Source organism: Haematobia irritans, chromosome 4 (assembly GCF_050003625.1).
Source record: "Haematobia irritans isolate KBUSLIRL chromosome 4, ASM5000362v1, whole genome shotgun sequence".
NCBI classification, from domain to species: domain Eukaryota; kingdom Metazoa; phylum Arthropoda; class Insecta; order Diptera; family Muscidae; genus Haematobia; species Haematobia irritans.
The window spans coordinates 67,448,858-67,465,299 of NC_134400.1; the positions used below are offsets into that span (position 1 = coordinate 67,448,858).

Here is a 16,442-nt window from a genome sequence, read left to right on the forward strand (position 1 = left end):
TTCCAAAATATTGTACAAGGGAATATGTGGAAACAAAAATGTAAATTATATCCTGGACGGAGGGAGTATGTTATTATAGTATGTGTCAATCCATACAATATTTTTTAAAACAGAAGTATTTTTCTCTAAAACTTTTAAATAAACGAAAAGAAACTTTTGAATATGGAGAAATTGAAATTCAAAACATTTCTCCAGACATAACCACGACTCATCTAAAAAATCGTCATTTAAAAATGTCAGCCAAACAAATGCAAACATTTGTTACACTATTTCCAATTATGATTGGAGATAAAGTACCACAAACTGACGAAGTTTGGGAATTTGTTTTAATATTAATAAGTATGGTTGAATTCATTTTAAAATTCCAAGTTGATGAAATTGGTATTAAATCCTTCGAATGTATAATTGAAAAATTTAATAAATTGTACCTTAAATTATTCGAAGACACGCTGAAACCAAAGTTTCATATCCTCTTACATTATCCCGAGGTAATGAGAAATTGCGGACCTGTGCGCAAATTTTGGTGGTTTCCATATGAAGCAAAACACAGACATTTTAAAATGTACACACATGCGATTACATTTCGAAAAAATTTGTCTCTTACGGTTGCCAAAAAATGGAAAATGTTTTGTATTTAGTTCAAAAAAAACAAAGTAAAGAGTCCGACATGCAAATATCTGATATTGGTAAGTAAAAGTAATCAGTTTATTTATTTTTATCTCTACATAGTATTTTCTCTTTTACCTTTTTATTTATTAGTTGCCGAAGAGAATGGTGCAATTTTAGCACAAAGCTTACAATTTGATTTTTTTTCCCAGGAAGAGTTTGATGCAACTTGGTTGGCTTGTACTAAGTTTCGTCTCAAGCAGATAGCAGAATGCAAGCATGTTGCAGATATAACAAAATTACGGTCCCAATACAAGCAGGAAAATTGATATAAATTGGTAAAAACATATATTTATAAAATCTAAAAACTCTTCTAAAACTGCTAGCCGTCAGAAACAGTTTGGAGTTTCATCTAACACTACTTTTTTGAAATTAATGAAAATCCCATTAATTCTAAAGTGAGTATATTAATTAATGATCTCCAAAGACAAACAAAAAACGATTAAATAAATATTGGGTATCCATTCGGTGTATATTATTTTTTATGAAATTATTTGGAATATCTTATTTTATATATCTAATGTCCGGATATTTCATTGTTTCATCCCAGCAAAAAAAGCATCGCCAAAAAAGTAATGAAAATTTTCTTTTTGGATCCGGAAGTGGTGCAAAATTGACGCAGAAGCGATGAATTTAACATGGGCTTGTCATAGGACGGAAGTCCTCCATTTCAACAGCCGTTGCACTGAATTTGCATCACTTCTTTAGGTGTGATCCGAATTCAATGTTTTGGATGTAAATTAACAAATTCTGTCATATTTTGTCAAATAAATAATTTTTATAATTTTTTATGTATTCTAACGCTTAGGTTAGGTTAGGTTACAGTGGCAGCCCGATTAAGATTCAGGCTCACTTAGACTATTCAGTCCATTGTGATACCACATTAACTAAAAGTACCTATTACATATAGGCACTTCTAGTTTTAACCGCTGAACCTTCTTGATTATTTTTCTTTGTTGAAACAACCAGATTGTTCCAAAAACATTAGCAGACTGCTTAAGTTAACGTTTTCCAGATCCGCCAGTAATCTGAAGCTATATGCTCCTAAAAGTTGCTTGCGCTTTACACAAAATGCAGGACACTCACACAAGAGGTGTTTAATTGATTCTTTTTCCTCCGCATCATGACAGCTCATACAATAGTCATTATACTTCGCGCCAATAGTTTTTGCAAAATCGTCTATCAGGCAGCGACCCGTTATAGCAGATATCAGGAGTGATATCTGACGTCTCGAGAACATTAGCATATCTAGTGTGCGGTTTAAGTTGAAATGGGGCCATATTTGCTTGGTGTCGTTACAACCCTTGCAATTCTCCCATCGAACATTTGCCATCATAACAGCCTTCTCAGCATGAGCTTGCAGGTAGCTAGGGGCATACCAACAAATTCTAGTTCCCTTGGAATATGTAAGGTAGTCCCTAGCCTTGCCAACTCATCCGCTTCGCAGTTCCCCGGTATGTTCCTATGGCCAGGCAACCATATTAGGTGAATATTGTACTGCTCAGCCATCTCATTGAGAGATTTGCGGCAGTCGATGGCCGTTTTCGAGTTGAGGAACACAGAGTCCAAGGATTTTATTGCAGGTTGACTGTCTGAGTATATATTAATGCCCACATTTTTTGGAACGTTACTTCTCAGCCAATTCGCCACCTCTCTTATTGCTAATATTTCAGCCTGAAAAACACTACAGTGATTAGATAATCTTTTCGCTATCCGAAGTTCCAGATCATTAGAATATACTCCGAAACTCACTTGTCCATCCAATTTGGAGCCATCAGTGTAGAAATCTATATATTCTTTATTCCCTGGGGTCTGTGTGCACCACGCTTCACTGTTGGGGATTAGAGTCTCAAACTTTTTGTCGAAAAGTGGACTCGCCAAAGTGTAATCCACTACGTTAGGCACATCTGGCATTATTTTGAGGACAGAACTGTGACCGTAACCTTTTTCCGACCACAGTGATAGCTCGCGCAACCGCACAGCCGTTGTTGCAGCTGACTGTTTGGCCAAAATGTCTAAAGGCAATAGATGTAGCATGACATTAAGGGAGTCTGTTCCTGTCTTACTAAATGCGCCTGAGATACATAAGCTCGCTATACGCTGAACTTTATCTAAACAAGTAAGTTTCTGAAGTGCCGGCCACCAGACTACAACACCATATAGCATTATAGGTCTAACTACTGCCGTGTATAGCCAATGCACAATTTTTGGTCTTAGTCCCCACTTTTTTCCTATTGCCTTTTTGCACGAGTACAAAGCTACAGTTGCCTTTCTCGCCCTTTCTTCAATATTAAGCTTAAAGTTCAGCTTCCTGTCCAAAATAACGCCAAGGTATTTTGCACAATCACCAAAGGGAATTTCAATACCCCCTAAGGAAATAGGCCTAACCGTGGGAGTTTGCGATCTTTGCAGTACATGACTAATTCTGTCTTTGCAGGATTTACCCCAAGACCATTGTCTTTCGCCCATTTCTCAGTCATCCGGAGGGCCCTCTGAATAATATCTCTGATTGTGGATGGGAATTTTCCCTGACTGCCAGAGCTACATCATCTGCGTATGCCACCACTTTTATCCTTTCTTTTTCTAGAGTAACCAGAAGGCTATTTATAGCAACATTCCAAAGAAGAGGTGATAGAACTCCTCCTTGGGGAGTGCCTCTGTTCACATACCTTTGTATGTTTGCTTGTCCTAGTGTGGCTGAAATACGTCTTGTTCAGCCTGAGTATACATGGATCAACATTCAGAGTTGTCAGTCCATTTAATATCAAGCTCGGATGGACATTATTGAATGTCCCTTCGATGTCTAGAAACGCCACGATTGTGTATTCTTTGACAGATAGTGAGCTTTCAATAAAGCTGACTAGTTCATGTAGTGCGGTCTCGGTAGACCTGCCCTTCGAGTATGCATGCTGTCGTTTCGAGAACAAACTTGACGATGCTAGTTCTAAGATAAATATCTATCATCCTCTCCAGAGTCTTAAGTAGGAATGAGGATAAGCTGATTGGTCGGAAATATTTGCATTCGAGTGAGAGGCTTTTCCCGCTTTAGGTATCAAAACGACTTTTGTTTCCCTCCACTTTCCTGGGATATATGATAAGTTGATACATCCTTTATATATCACCGACAACCAGGGGATAATTTTGTCAGTTACGGCTTGTAACTCCGCCGGAGTAATTCCATCAGGTCCGGGGGATTTGAATGGTCCAAAGCTATTTAGCGCCCATCTTATTCTAGTTTCCGATACAATTTCCTCGACAGGAAACGACCGCTGAGCAACTGTGGCACCGCCAGTACATGGTTCAACCGTCTGATTTCCAGGAAAATGTGTGTCCAATAGTACCTCCAGCGTCTCCTCACTGGACGTTGTCCAATTGCCCTCCGATGTTTTAATGAAACCTGGAGCGGAGTTGGTGGATGCTAGAACCTTCCGTAGTCTGGAAGCCTCGGACGTATTCTCAATACTGCTGCAGTAATCATTCCAAGAGTTATGCTGAGCCTTTCTCAGTTTTCGCTTGTATCCTCCCAGATTCTTCTTGTAAGCGTCCCAGTCCCCAGGGGCTCTGGTGGACTTTGCCTTGTTAAAGAGCTTCCTGCAGGATTTCCTCATATTACTTAATTCCGTAGACCACCATGGTGGTCGATGTTTCCCCCTTGGCTTCCCTCTAGGGCATGCAGCTTTCAGTGAGATGTTGAAGGCCTTAGTAATGCGCTCCACTGCGTGTTCGATATCTTGCACATTTCTCATATTTGTCTCTGTTATTTCCGATATCATCATATTGAACGATTCCCTATACCTATTCCAGTCAGCTTTCCTAACATTTGGCGGAAATATGGTCTTGGTGATATGAACATCAAATTTGAAACTGATGTAGCGATGATCTGAGAAGCTGTGTTCACTTAAAACTTGCCACTCAGATATCATTTCATTCAGTTCTTGCGAGGCCAAGGTGATGTCCAAAACCTCTTGCCTGTTTTTAGTGACAAAGGTTGGGGCATCTCCCTTGTTGCAAACTACCAGATTAGTACGCAAAATAAACTCTATTAGCGACTCTCCCCTTGCATTAGTATCACTACTTCCCCATATACTATGATGTGCATTCGCATCGCATCCCATAATGAGTTTCGTCTTTGTTTTCAGTGACTCCTCCACTAAGGTCTTAACGAAGATACCCAATATTTGCATTTGGCTATTTCTAAACTGGCAACGACAGTGTCTGTATTGCACATTGAAGGAAGCAGAAACAAGTTGAGCTCGTTTTTAGCAATTATACAGGCTCGATTTACATCATTACCAGTATACTGCAATAGTTTGAACCCCGGAGTACTTAATTCACATATTTTGTTTCTATAAACATATGGTTCTTGAATAAGAACTATATCTATGTCCCCTTTCATCAGGAGAACTTTTAAGGCAGCACATGCAGCCCTACAATGATGGAGATTTATCTGGAGGATCCGTAGGACCATCGAGATTTTCAACAACCGTCACATCAGCCGCTTCAATCGAGTCATCAAGAATGTTCTCTTCAGAGATCTCGGTGACTCTCGCAATAACCATAGGTTCAACTTTGGTGAGTTCTGAGGCAATAGAAACCTCCTCTCGCATACGGTGTCTATCTATGTCTTCAACTTTGGTATCTCCCTCGACTTCGCAAGAGGATCCGCTTACTTCTGATTCAGACAGAGGCTTGTCCATTTCTGAATCCTTTAGCTGATCGTTTTTATATACCTTCATTTGGATATAATGAAAGTCATAACATACACGGCCCTGGGACTTTGCTAGATGTGGCAAAGACTGAGTGTTCAATATAAACACTGCATGCCGTCTTGGTCCATCCACTTCATCTAAACGGCCAACCTTCCAATCAACTGTTGGAAGATCTGGATTGCATCGTTTCAGTCTATTTAAAATAGATTCAGGGTCAGAAGGGTTTGCAGGTATCCACGCATGTGCTCTAGGTCTAGCCGGTATGTCTTTCTTCTCGACTAACTCTAGAGCAGCTCCTTCCCAAACCTCACCAATTAGTATCAGAGCAGCTTTAAAACATTCTATAGACCTCTGGTCCTCAAATGCGACTAGCTTAAATCGTCCTTGATACCAACCAGCCTCTTGGTGTCGAGGATCTGGGCCGGGAAACTTTTCCAGCACCTGTGAATAGACGACAGACAGAGCATTCTCAATTTCCCCCCATTTTTGCTTTGGAACCATACCGTCCAATGCTCCTTTATTAATGATAGCCATCACAAGGCTGTCTTTGGCAACTGAGACAAACGATCTTTGAGCCCTTTTGGAGGATGGCAGCTCATCCTGCGATCGTTCCCTTTTTCTAGATTCAAGAATTCCTTGAGCCCATTTTAAGCAATCGCTTTGTTTAGCCGACAGCGTGCTTGGGTCCACTGATCCTAACTTCTTTAGGATAAACAAAGCATTTCTGCGTTCCTTGAATCTCTTTCGTGAGGGATTACCTCCTTTTTATGTCGTTACCTTAGAAAAAGTTCGACTTGTCATAGTGTCGCCACCTGTCGACCCGTCTACAGGTCGACTAATTGGGCCTAACTCTTGGTCATTGCCCAGATTTATAACTCCAGTCGATACCCGTGCACTGGGCCCTGAAGTTAGCAACCCAGTGGATGACTTGGAATTTCGCTGCATTTTCGCTTAATATCCCACCACACTTGAAATTCTTAGTAGGTACCTATTACGATGAGTTTATCCGCTATTGAAAAACACGTCCGTTCCGTTCGACGGTTGAATAGAGAATTCTTGTCGGAAACGTTTGATCTCAAATATTTTTAAAAATTCACAATTTTTTCAGATTCGATTTAGCATTTTTGTAGACAAAATTTAAATGATTCGTACCATTTTATGAATTCTTACTCTGTTTTTAACCTATTTGAAACAAAAAAGTTAAAATTATCCTTTAAGAGTATGAAAAATCCAAGTTATAAAAAATTTAACTAAAAGAACATCCTGGGTAGTTAAAATAAAGATCATCATTGGGAGTGCATTTTCTGGAAGTGCTTTTAAAGTTGTGTCTTTGGAAGAACTTCCAAAATTTTTTGCTGGGATATTAAAATCACATTTTCTAACATTCACCTTTATAACAAATTCTAATATAAGTAAAGGCTGATTTTTACGTAAAAGACAGTTATAGAGCTGGCCTTGATCAACTAAAATATGCTCAATTTTTTTTTTTTCAAGATATTGTAAATTCAAAAACATTTTTTATTATACTTGGCTAAAGTTATGAAATGAATTATACTAACCTATACCATTTGGCTAAGTTTTTTGTACCTTTTTTCTAATGTAATATTAAATATATTTTGTGTTTGTTAAATGGTTGTAAAACCCAATGTAGTTTTTCAACTCTTTAAACTATTTTAGTCATTATGACCAAATTTACACCAAACAATAGTGTAGTGTGGATTAGCATAGTAAGCAACTAAAAAAAGAGAATTTATTTCATTTTAAAGCATTATTTTAGTAGTCGCGTTGTTTGCAATAAAAGCGATATAATTTTTCTATGCGGTGATAATAATTATAGTATTGAATTATTTATTAAAAAATTAAACTGCACAATGTATTCCATAAATATTCTGTACTGCTACTAAAGCAAGTTGTGTTAATCGAAAAATCTATTCAAGAAATTTACTTGAACATCTAAACCTTTTTTGTATTTTTATTAAAAAATGGGGGCAATATTTATAAAAAAATAATAATATTAATGAAAATTGTCATACATATATATTATAATCAATGTAAAATTTCATAAAAGTAATAATTAGAATTTTAAATTTATGAAAAAATTCATTAGATTAATTACCATTTTCATGCTCCTTTAATGATTTTCATCATGAATAGTATTCAAGTATGTTATTCAACATTCATAAATATAATGAAAACTTTTCATTAATCTGAAAATGGGGTTTCATAAAAGTAAAAAACGATCATAAATAGAATTATGAGATTTCATAAGTGCTATAATAATTTTCATTAATGGTATGAAAACCTTTCATATATGCTATGAAAACTTTTCATAAAATTCAATGATTGCGTTTCATAAATATTATTACAATTTTCATTAATTTCAAAGTTATGAAACAGGTTTCACAAATATAATGAAAAGCTTCATTGGGACGAAATCAAGAACATTTTTCATAAATATTATGAAAAATTCATTACTATTATGAACACTTTTTTTCTGTGTAGAGAAGGGATCAATTTTTTAAAATTGAATACATAATCCCTCTACAGGTGTCACTAAAATTGAAAATGAATTCAACTCGTAAGCGTTTTATGTCCGTGGGCGGGATTATTTTCGTGAGCGTATTTTTCCGAAATTAGTTACTCACGCACAACCACACCATTGTCATAAGCGTGATTCACGAAAATTTTCGTGAGTCACGTGCACACCTGTAGTAACTACTCAAGGAGATCAGGACGATAGACAGGAAAACCGTGAGAATAACGACCGGGCACCTAGAATTGAGAGTACATCTGTGTCGAATAGGAGCAGCAGAGAAAGGCGCGTTTTGAGAATGATGAGATCTTGGAACATTACCTTCGTCACTACCCTGCCTCTACTAGGCAAAGTGTTAACCATATTGGCAAAGAGGTAATTTTGGACCTGGTCCATCTTGGAAACGGGGATTGGAAACAAATTAGGGAATTCGTTATAGACACAGAGTTCTTTGAATAAAAGGAGGGTACGATAGAAAGAAATTAGAGCGCACAACAAAAAGCAAAAAAATTGAAGTTCTTCTAAAGGCACAACTTTAAAAGCACTTGCAAAAACGCCCTCCCAAAGATGTTCTTTATTTTAACTACACTGGAAGTTCTTTCGATTCACTTTTTTCAAACTCGTTTTTTTTTCACATAAAAAGAGAGTAAGAATTAATAAAATGGTACAAATTATTTAAATTTTGTCGAAAAAATATCTAAATCCATTCTAGAAAAATTTCAAATATTTGAAAATATTTGGAAGTTCTTTCGATTCAATTTTTTCAAACTCGTTTTTTTTTCATATAAAGAGAGTAAGAATTAATAAAATGGTACAAATTATTTAAATTTTGTCGAAAAAATATCTAAATCCATTCTAGAAAAATTTCAAATATTTGAAAATATTTGAGGTCAAACATTGTAGACAAGCGTTTAAATGCATTAAAAATCATTAAGAAATTATAAAAATTATTTATTTGCAAAATATGACACAATCCAAAACATTGAAGAAGTGATGTAAATTCGGTGTAACGGCTGTTGAAATGGTGGACATCCGTCCTATGACAAGCCTACGTTAAATTCATCGTTTATGCGCCAATTTTGCACCACTTCTGTATCCAAAAAGAACATTTTCACCACTTGTTTGGCGATGCTTTTTTGCTGGCAAGACGAATGAATACTGGCTTAGGTGACATGAGACAGGACATCCGGAGTCCTCTTTTCAACCTAATCTATCCTTAAAAGAATCACAAGAAGAGATAAATGATTAACTATTTTTTGTTCAAATCTTCGATCACATATAGCAAGAGAGTTCCAATATCATAATAGAAGTGAGAGATTGGAATTCAAGAGTATTCAATATACAGGCGTGCAGAAATGAGTACATAATTAATTCTAAACGAATAAAAAAAGCAGCAATAAACTCAAAATAATTTTATTTTTCCTTTTTTCCTTCTTCAATTCTAAATAAAACAACAAAACTCTCAAAACAAAAAGTAAAGAATTCAGAAAGATAAATAAACATAACAAAAAAACTCGCATGTACTCAATTTTGCACTTTTTGATGTACTCAGCATAAAACCAGTATATACCGTTAGTTTTCATGGTTTGGGGCTGCTTCACTTGGTGGCACATTCGGCCATTGCAGAAAACCATCATGCAAACTCATCTTCCCGAGTCTGTTGACAAGAGTGCCTATCCTGAAGATGAAGTCGTATTTCAACAGGATGGTGATCCGAATCATAGTACAAAAATAGTGAAAAAATGGCTTAGTGAGCAAAAATTTCCAGCGCAAAGCCCCGACCTCAACCCGATTTAGAATTCATGGTCAATCGTGGGAAGACGGCTGGGATTGTATAAATCAGCTTCCTCAAAATTAGAAGACCTGTGGGAACGAGTACAACTTGAGTGACAGAATATACCAGAAGAAATTATACAGGAATTGGTTGAAGGTATGCCAAAACGTATAAGGATGGTATTAAAAAAATAAAGGGTTATGGACCAAGTACTAGAAAATGTTCCAACTGGCACCGGTATAGAAAAGTGCAAAATTGAATACATGCGAGTATTATATCATAATAAAAAACAATTCTACTACAACTAATAAAATATGTGTAACAACAACAGTTTTTTGTTTCTCATCTATTATGCTGGCGCCAACATCTAAACAATAGAGGCGAGTCTTAATAGAAGGCACTCTCTTTCACTCTTTATTGATTTACAGAGCTAAATTCTCTCCATGTTGTTAGATATTTAATTGAATTATCTAAAAATAAAAGGGGAAATATTCCTATTAGCAAATACCACTTTTTAATTCTTAATTGTATGTGATTATTCATTTTGGAATGAAAGTAATCGAAGACTGACTACAGAAATGATACTGTGAAGTATAGTCTTTTTTCTTATTTGTTTTCTAATAGCGGAGTATTTCATCGTAATAAGTACTTATTACGAATTTCACGTGTGGTGGAAATAATAAACCATCATGCAGCGAAATTCAAAGTCATCCACTGGGTTGCTAACTTCAGGGCCCAGTGGACGGGTAACGACTGAAGTTATAAATTTGGGCAGCGACCAAGAGTCAGGCCCAATTAGTCGACCTGTAGACGGGTCGACTGGCGGTGACACTTTGGCAAGTCGAACCATTTCTAAGGTGAGAGGAGGCAATCCCTCTCGAAAGAGATTCAAGGAACGAAGAAATGCTTTGTTTATCCTAAAGAAATTTGGGTCAGTCGACCCAAGCACGTTGTCGGCTAAGCAAAGCGATTAAGGAATCGCTTTGCTTGGGCTCAAGGAATTCTTGAAGCTGGAAAAAGGGAACGATCACCGGATGAGCTGCCATCCTCTAAACGGGATCGAAGATCGTTTGCCTCAGTTGCAAAAGACAGCCTTGTGATGGCTATTATTAATAAAGGAGCATTGGACGGATTCCGAAACGGACAAGCCTCCGGTAGAGTCAGCAGTGAAAAAATCTCCTAGTGAAGCCGAAGGAGACATAAAACATGCAGACTATGGCGAAAATCATATGCGGGAAGTTTCTACAGGCTCAAGCCTCACCAAAGCTGAACCGCGGATTGTTGCGAGAGTCACCGAGATCTGTGAAGAGGAAGCCCTTGATGACTCAATTGAAGCGGCTGATGTGACAGTGGTTGAAAATTTGGATGGTTCTACGGTTCCTCCAGATAAATCTTCACCGTTGTAAGGCCGCCTGTGCTGCCTTAAAAGTTCTCCTGATGAGATATAGTTCTTATTCAAGAACCATACATATATAAGAACAAGATCTGTGAATTAAGCACTCCGGGTTTCAAACTTTTGCATAATACCGGTAACGATATAAATCGAGCATGTATAATTGCTAAAAACGAAGTAAACTTGCTTCTGCTTCCTTCATTGAGCAATGCAGACACTGTCGTAGCCAGTCTAGAGATATCCACATGCAACTATTGGGTATCTTCGGTCTACATGGGACATGATAGGGAGATGCCACCCTGTGCCGTTAAGACCTTAGTTGAGGAGTCACTAAAAACAAAGACAAAACTCATTATGGGATGCAAATGCACATCATAGTATTTGGGGAAGTAGTGATACTAATGCAAGGGGTGAGTCGCTAATAGAGTTTATTTTGCGTACTAACCTGGTAGTTTGCAATAAGGGAGATGCACCAACCTTCGTCACCAGGAACAGACAAGAGGTTTTGGACGTAACGTTGACCTCTCCGGAACTGAATGATAAGATATCTGAGTGGCAAGTTTTGAGGGAACATAGCTTCTCAGATCATCGTTACATCAGTTTCAGATTGGCTGTTCGTACTTCAAAGACCATATTTCCGCCAAATGTTAGGAAAGCTGATTGGAATAGGTATAGGGAATCGTTCAATTCGATGATACCGGAAATGCCGGAGACAAATATGAGCACTGTGCAAGATATCGAACACGCAGTGGAGCGGATTACTAAAGCCTTCAACATTTCACTGAAAGCTGCTTGCCCTAGAGGAAAGCCAAGGGGAAAAAATCGGCCGCCATGGTGGACTACGGAGTTAAGTAATATGAGGAAATCCTGCAGGAAGCTCTTTAACAAAGCAAAGTCCACAAGAGCTCCGGAGGATTGGGATGAATCTGAGAGCATATAAACGAGAACTGAGAAGGTCTCAACAACACTCTTGGGATGATTACTGTAGCAGTATTGAGAATACGTCAGAGGCTTCCAGACTACGGAAGGTACTAGCATCCACTAACACCGCTCCAGGTTTCATTAAAACATCGGAGGGAAATTGGACAACCTCCAGTGAGGAGACGTTGGAGGTACTTTTGGACACACACTTCCCTGGAAATCAGACGGTTGAACCATGTTCCGGCGGTGTAACAGAGGCTCAGCGATCATTTCTTATCGAGGAAATTATGTCGGAATCTAGAATAAAATGGGCTTTAAATAGCGTTGGACTATTCAAATCTCCCGGACCTGATGGAATTACTCCGGCGGGGTTACAGGCAGTGGCTGAAAGATTTATCCCCTGGTTGACGGTGATATCTAAACGATGTGTAAACTTAGCATATATTCCAGAAAAGTGGAGGGAAACAAAAGTCGTCTTCATACCTAAAGCAGGAAAAGCCTCTCACTCGAGTGCGAAGGATTTCCGACCAATCAGCTTATCCTCATTCCTACTTAAGACCCTGGAGAGGATGATAGACATGTATCTTAGAACTAGCGTGGATTCAAGTTTGCTCTCGAAACGACAACATGCATAGTCGAAGGGCAGGTCTACTGAGACCGCATTGCATGAACTAGTCAGCTTTATTGAAAGCTCACTATCTGTCAAAGAATACACAATCGTGGCGTTTCTAGACATCGAAGGGGCGTTCAATAATGTCCATCCGAGCTCGATATTAAATGGACTGACAACTCTGAATGTTGATCCAGGTATACTTAGGCTGTTAGACGAACTTCTAATAAAGAGACGTATTTCAGCCACACTAGGGCAAGCAATCATACAAAGGTATGTGAACAGAGGCACTCCCCAAGGAGGAGTTCTATCACCTTTTCTTTGGAATGTTGCTATAAATAGCCTTCTGGTTACTCTAGAAAAAGAAAGGATAAAAGTGGTGGCATACGCAGATGATGTGGCGCTAGCAGTCAGGGGAAAATTCCCATCCACAATCAGAGATATTATACAGAGAGCTCTCCGGATGACTGAGAAATGGGCGAAAGATAATGGTCTTGGTGTAAATCCAGCAAAGACAGAACTAGTCATGTACTGCAAAGATCTCAAAACTCTCACGGTTAGGCCCATTTCCTTAGGGGGTACTGAAATTCCCTTTGGTGAGTGTGCAAAATACCTCGGCGTTATTTTGGACAGGAAGCTGAATTTTAGGCTTAATATTGAAGAGAGGGCGAGAAAAGCCACGGTAGCTTTGTACTCGTGCAAAAAGGCAATAGGGAAAAAGTGGGGACTAAGACCAAAAATTGTGCATTGGCTATACACGGCAGTAGTTAGACCTATAATGCTATATGGTGTTGTAGTCTGGTGGCCGGCACTTCAGAAACTTACTTGTTTCGATAAAGTTCAGCGTATAGCGAGCTTATGTATCTCAGGCGCATTTAGTAAGACAGGAACAGACTCCCTTAACGTCATGTTACATCTATTGCCTTTAGACATTTTGGCCAAACAGTCAGCTGCAACAACGGCTGTGCGGTTGCGCGAGCTATCGCTGTGGTCGGAAAAAATGTACGGTCATAGTTCGGTCCTCAAAATAATGCCAGATGTGCCTAACGTAGTGGATTATACCCTGGCAAAACCACTTTTCGACAAAATGTTTGAAACTCTAATTCCCAACAGTGAGGCGTGGTGTACACAGACCCCGGGGAATAAAAGATATATAGATTTCTATACTGATGGCTCCAAATTGAATGGACAAGTGGGGTTCGGAGTATATTCTAAAGATCTGGAAATTCGAATAGCGAAAAGATTACCTAATCACTGTAGTGTTTTTCAGGCTGAAATATTGGCAATAAGAGAGGTGGTGAATTGGCTGAGAAGTAATGTTCCAACAAATATTGGCATTAATATATACTCAGACAGTCAACCTGCAATAAAATCCTTGGACTCTGTGTTCCTTAACTCGAAAACGGCCATAGACTGCCGCAAATCTCTCAACGAGATGGCTGAGCAGTACAATATTCACCTAATATGGGTGCCTGGCCATAGGAACATACCGGGGAACTGCGAAGCAGATGTGTTAGCAAGGCTAGGAACTACCTTACATATTCCAGGGGAACTAGAATCTGTTGGTATGCCTCTGGCCACCTGCAAGCTCTTACTGCGTGAGAAGGCTGTTATGATGGCGAATATTCGATGGGAAAATTGCAAGGGTTGTAACGACACCAAGCAAATATGGCCCCATTTAAACTTAAACCGCACACTAGATATGCTAGTGTTCTCAAGGTGTCAGATAGCACTCCTGATATCTGCTATAACGGGTCGCTGCCTGATAGGCGAATTTGCAAAAACTATAGGTGCGAAGTATAATGACTATTGTATAAGCTGTCATGATGTGGAGGAAAAGGAATCAATTAAACACCTCTTGTGTGAGTGTCCAGCTTTTTGTGTAAGGCGTAAGCGAATTTTAGGAGCATATAGCTTTAGATTACTGGCAGACCTGGAAAACGTTAACTTAAGCAGTCTGCTAATGTTTTTGGAGCAATCTGGTTGGTTCCACAAAAGTAAATAATAGAGAAGGTTCAGTGGTTAAGACTAGAAGTGCCCATATGTAATAGGTACTTTTAGTTAAATGTGGTATAACAATGGACTGAATAGTCTAAGTGAGCCTGAAATTCAATCGGGCTGCCACTTTAACCTAACCTAACCTAACATACTTGTACTTGATTTATATTGTTAAATTCACTGGTATACTTAAATAATATGTAGGCTGACGGATAGAATTTGGTACAGTGAATCTAATATCGATCGGAGGGTAAGCCCAACCAAAGACAAATTGGCTTGACCAGACAGAAACAGGACGTTATAGGTTATATACTTTTTGTTCTTTGACTTCGAATAGTGGGGGTATATTTAGACTCTGTGCCACCTAGTGTTTCAAAGCTTATTTCAAAGTACAACGTGGCACGCTGTTCGAACTATAAAAAGCAGGTACTTTGCCATTGTGTTAGCATAGAAACGGTCAGCACTCAGTGATAAGAGGGAAGTTCACCGCTGTGGTATCAGAATGGACTGAATGGTTTAAGTGAGCCTAAAATATCGGACTAGACTCCATTTGTAGAAGTAACTCGTAACGAAAGGTTTGGTAAATTTAAAAATATGATTGGCAACATTCTCTCTGCTGCAATAACAAATCATACAAAAGGGGTGAAATTGTAACGGATTGTATGTGGCGGTGCGATACGTCACACCATCTAGGAAGTTCAGAGAAATCTGGTAACATTATTAATTTCTGCAATAATGCACTACTACAGATGGAGTGACTTCTTTTGCACTTCCATTTTTACAATTCCATTACATTCTTAAAGAGGTCTTCGAACGGTGAAGTACACCTTACGTATGAAAAGAGAAAAGGGAAGAAAAGTGAAAGTATTGTGAGAATTAATTCATTTGACAAGGCTCACGTGGTGCAAATGAGAAGTGAAATACCCCACTACTACAGATGGAGTGACTTCTTTTGCACATCCATTTTTACAATTCCATTACATTCTTAAAGAGGTCTTCGAACGGTGAAGTACACCTTACGTATGAAAAGAGAAAAGGGAAGAAAAGTGAAAGTATTGTGAGAATTAATTCATTTGACAAGGCACACGTGGTGCAAATGAGAAGTGAAATACCCCACCTTGCACTGAAGTACACGGTAAGGCTGTAAGAAGTTATACAATGGGCTGATATTAATTCAAATGGTATTGTCTCCAATAGTTGTGTGGAATTCCCGTAGACGTGAATTATTTATTGAAAATTCGTACGATTTTTACAGTAAAGGCTAACGAATTACATAGACCCGCAAGCTTTCACACGTCTCACGAGTCAGAAGGTGAACGCCCAACAACATATTTGGCAAGCGGTGTGGTAGTAGCATTTTGTAAACCTAACTTCCTGTCTCAAGCTTAACAATTACATATACGAGCCCTCAACTTCAACTGGCATATGAGAGTTCAAGTTCAAGTGACACCACCACAAATTTCATCCTATACGAGTACCACATATACAAGGATCAGCCATAAGTCGCCGTTGGCGCAAATTTTTTTATTTTTTTTTTAATCGTGTTGCTGGTTGCGTCCAACGCGTCCCAGCTATTCGAGTCCCAACCTCGTTAAAATTGGTAATTCCTGGTGATGTATAAATGAAATTGAAAAGACCAGTGCGGAAAAAATTAATAATGGTGACAAGTTAAGTTTTGTAGATTTCAACACATAGTACCGTATATATGTATATATATTTCGCTCTCTATTTTTCGCCTCTTTCCTTTTTAGATTATCGAGCTCAATCATCCATAGAAATTTCCAGAACAATTACAAATGGTTTTTATTTAATTTTTTTCCCCAATTAACATGATTTTT

At 38.3% G+C, this 16,442-nt stretch overlaps 1 protein-coding gene and 1 pseudogene across 2 annotated transcripts in view; both read right to left on the minus strand.

The window, feature by feature from the left end:
• The window catches only part of Klc (kinesin light chain), a 325,224-nt gene that overhangs the window by 171,174 nt on the left and 137,608 nt on the right, over positions 1-16,442 (minus strand). The window lies entirely within an intron of this gene.
• LOC142237321 (small nucleolar RNA U3) lies at positions 10,186-10,283 on the minus strand (annotated as a pseudogene).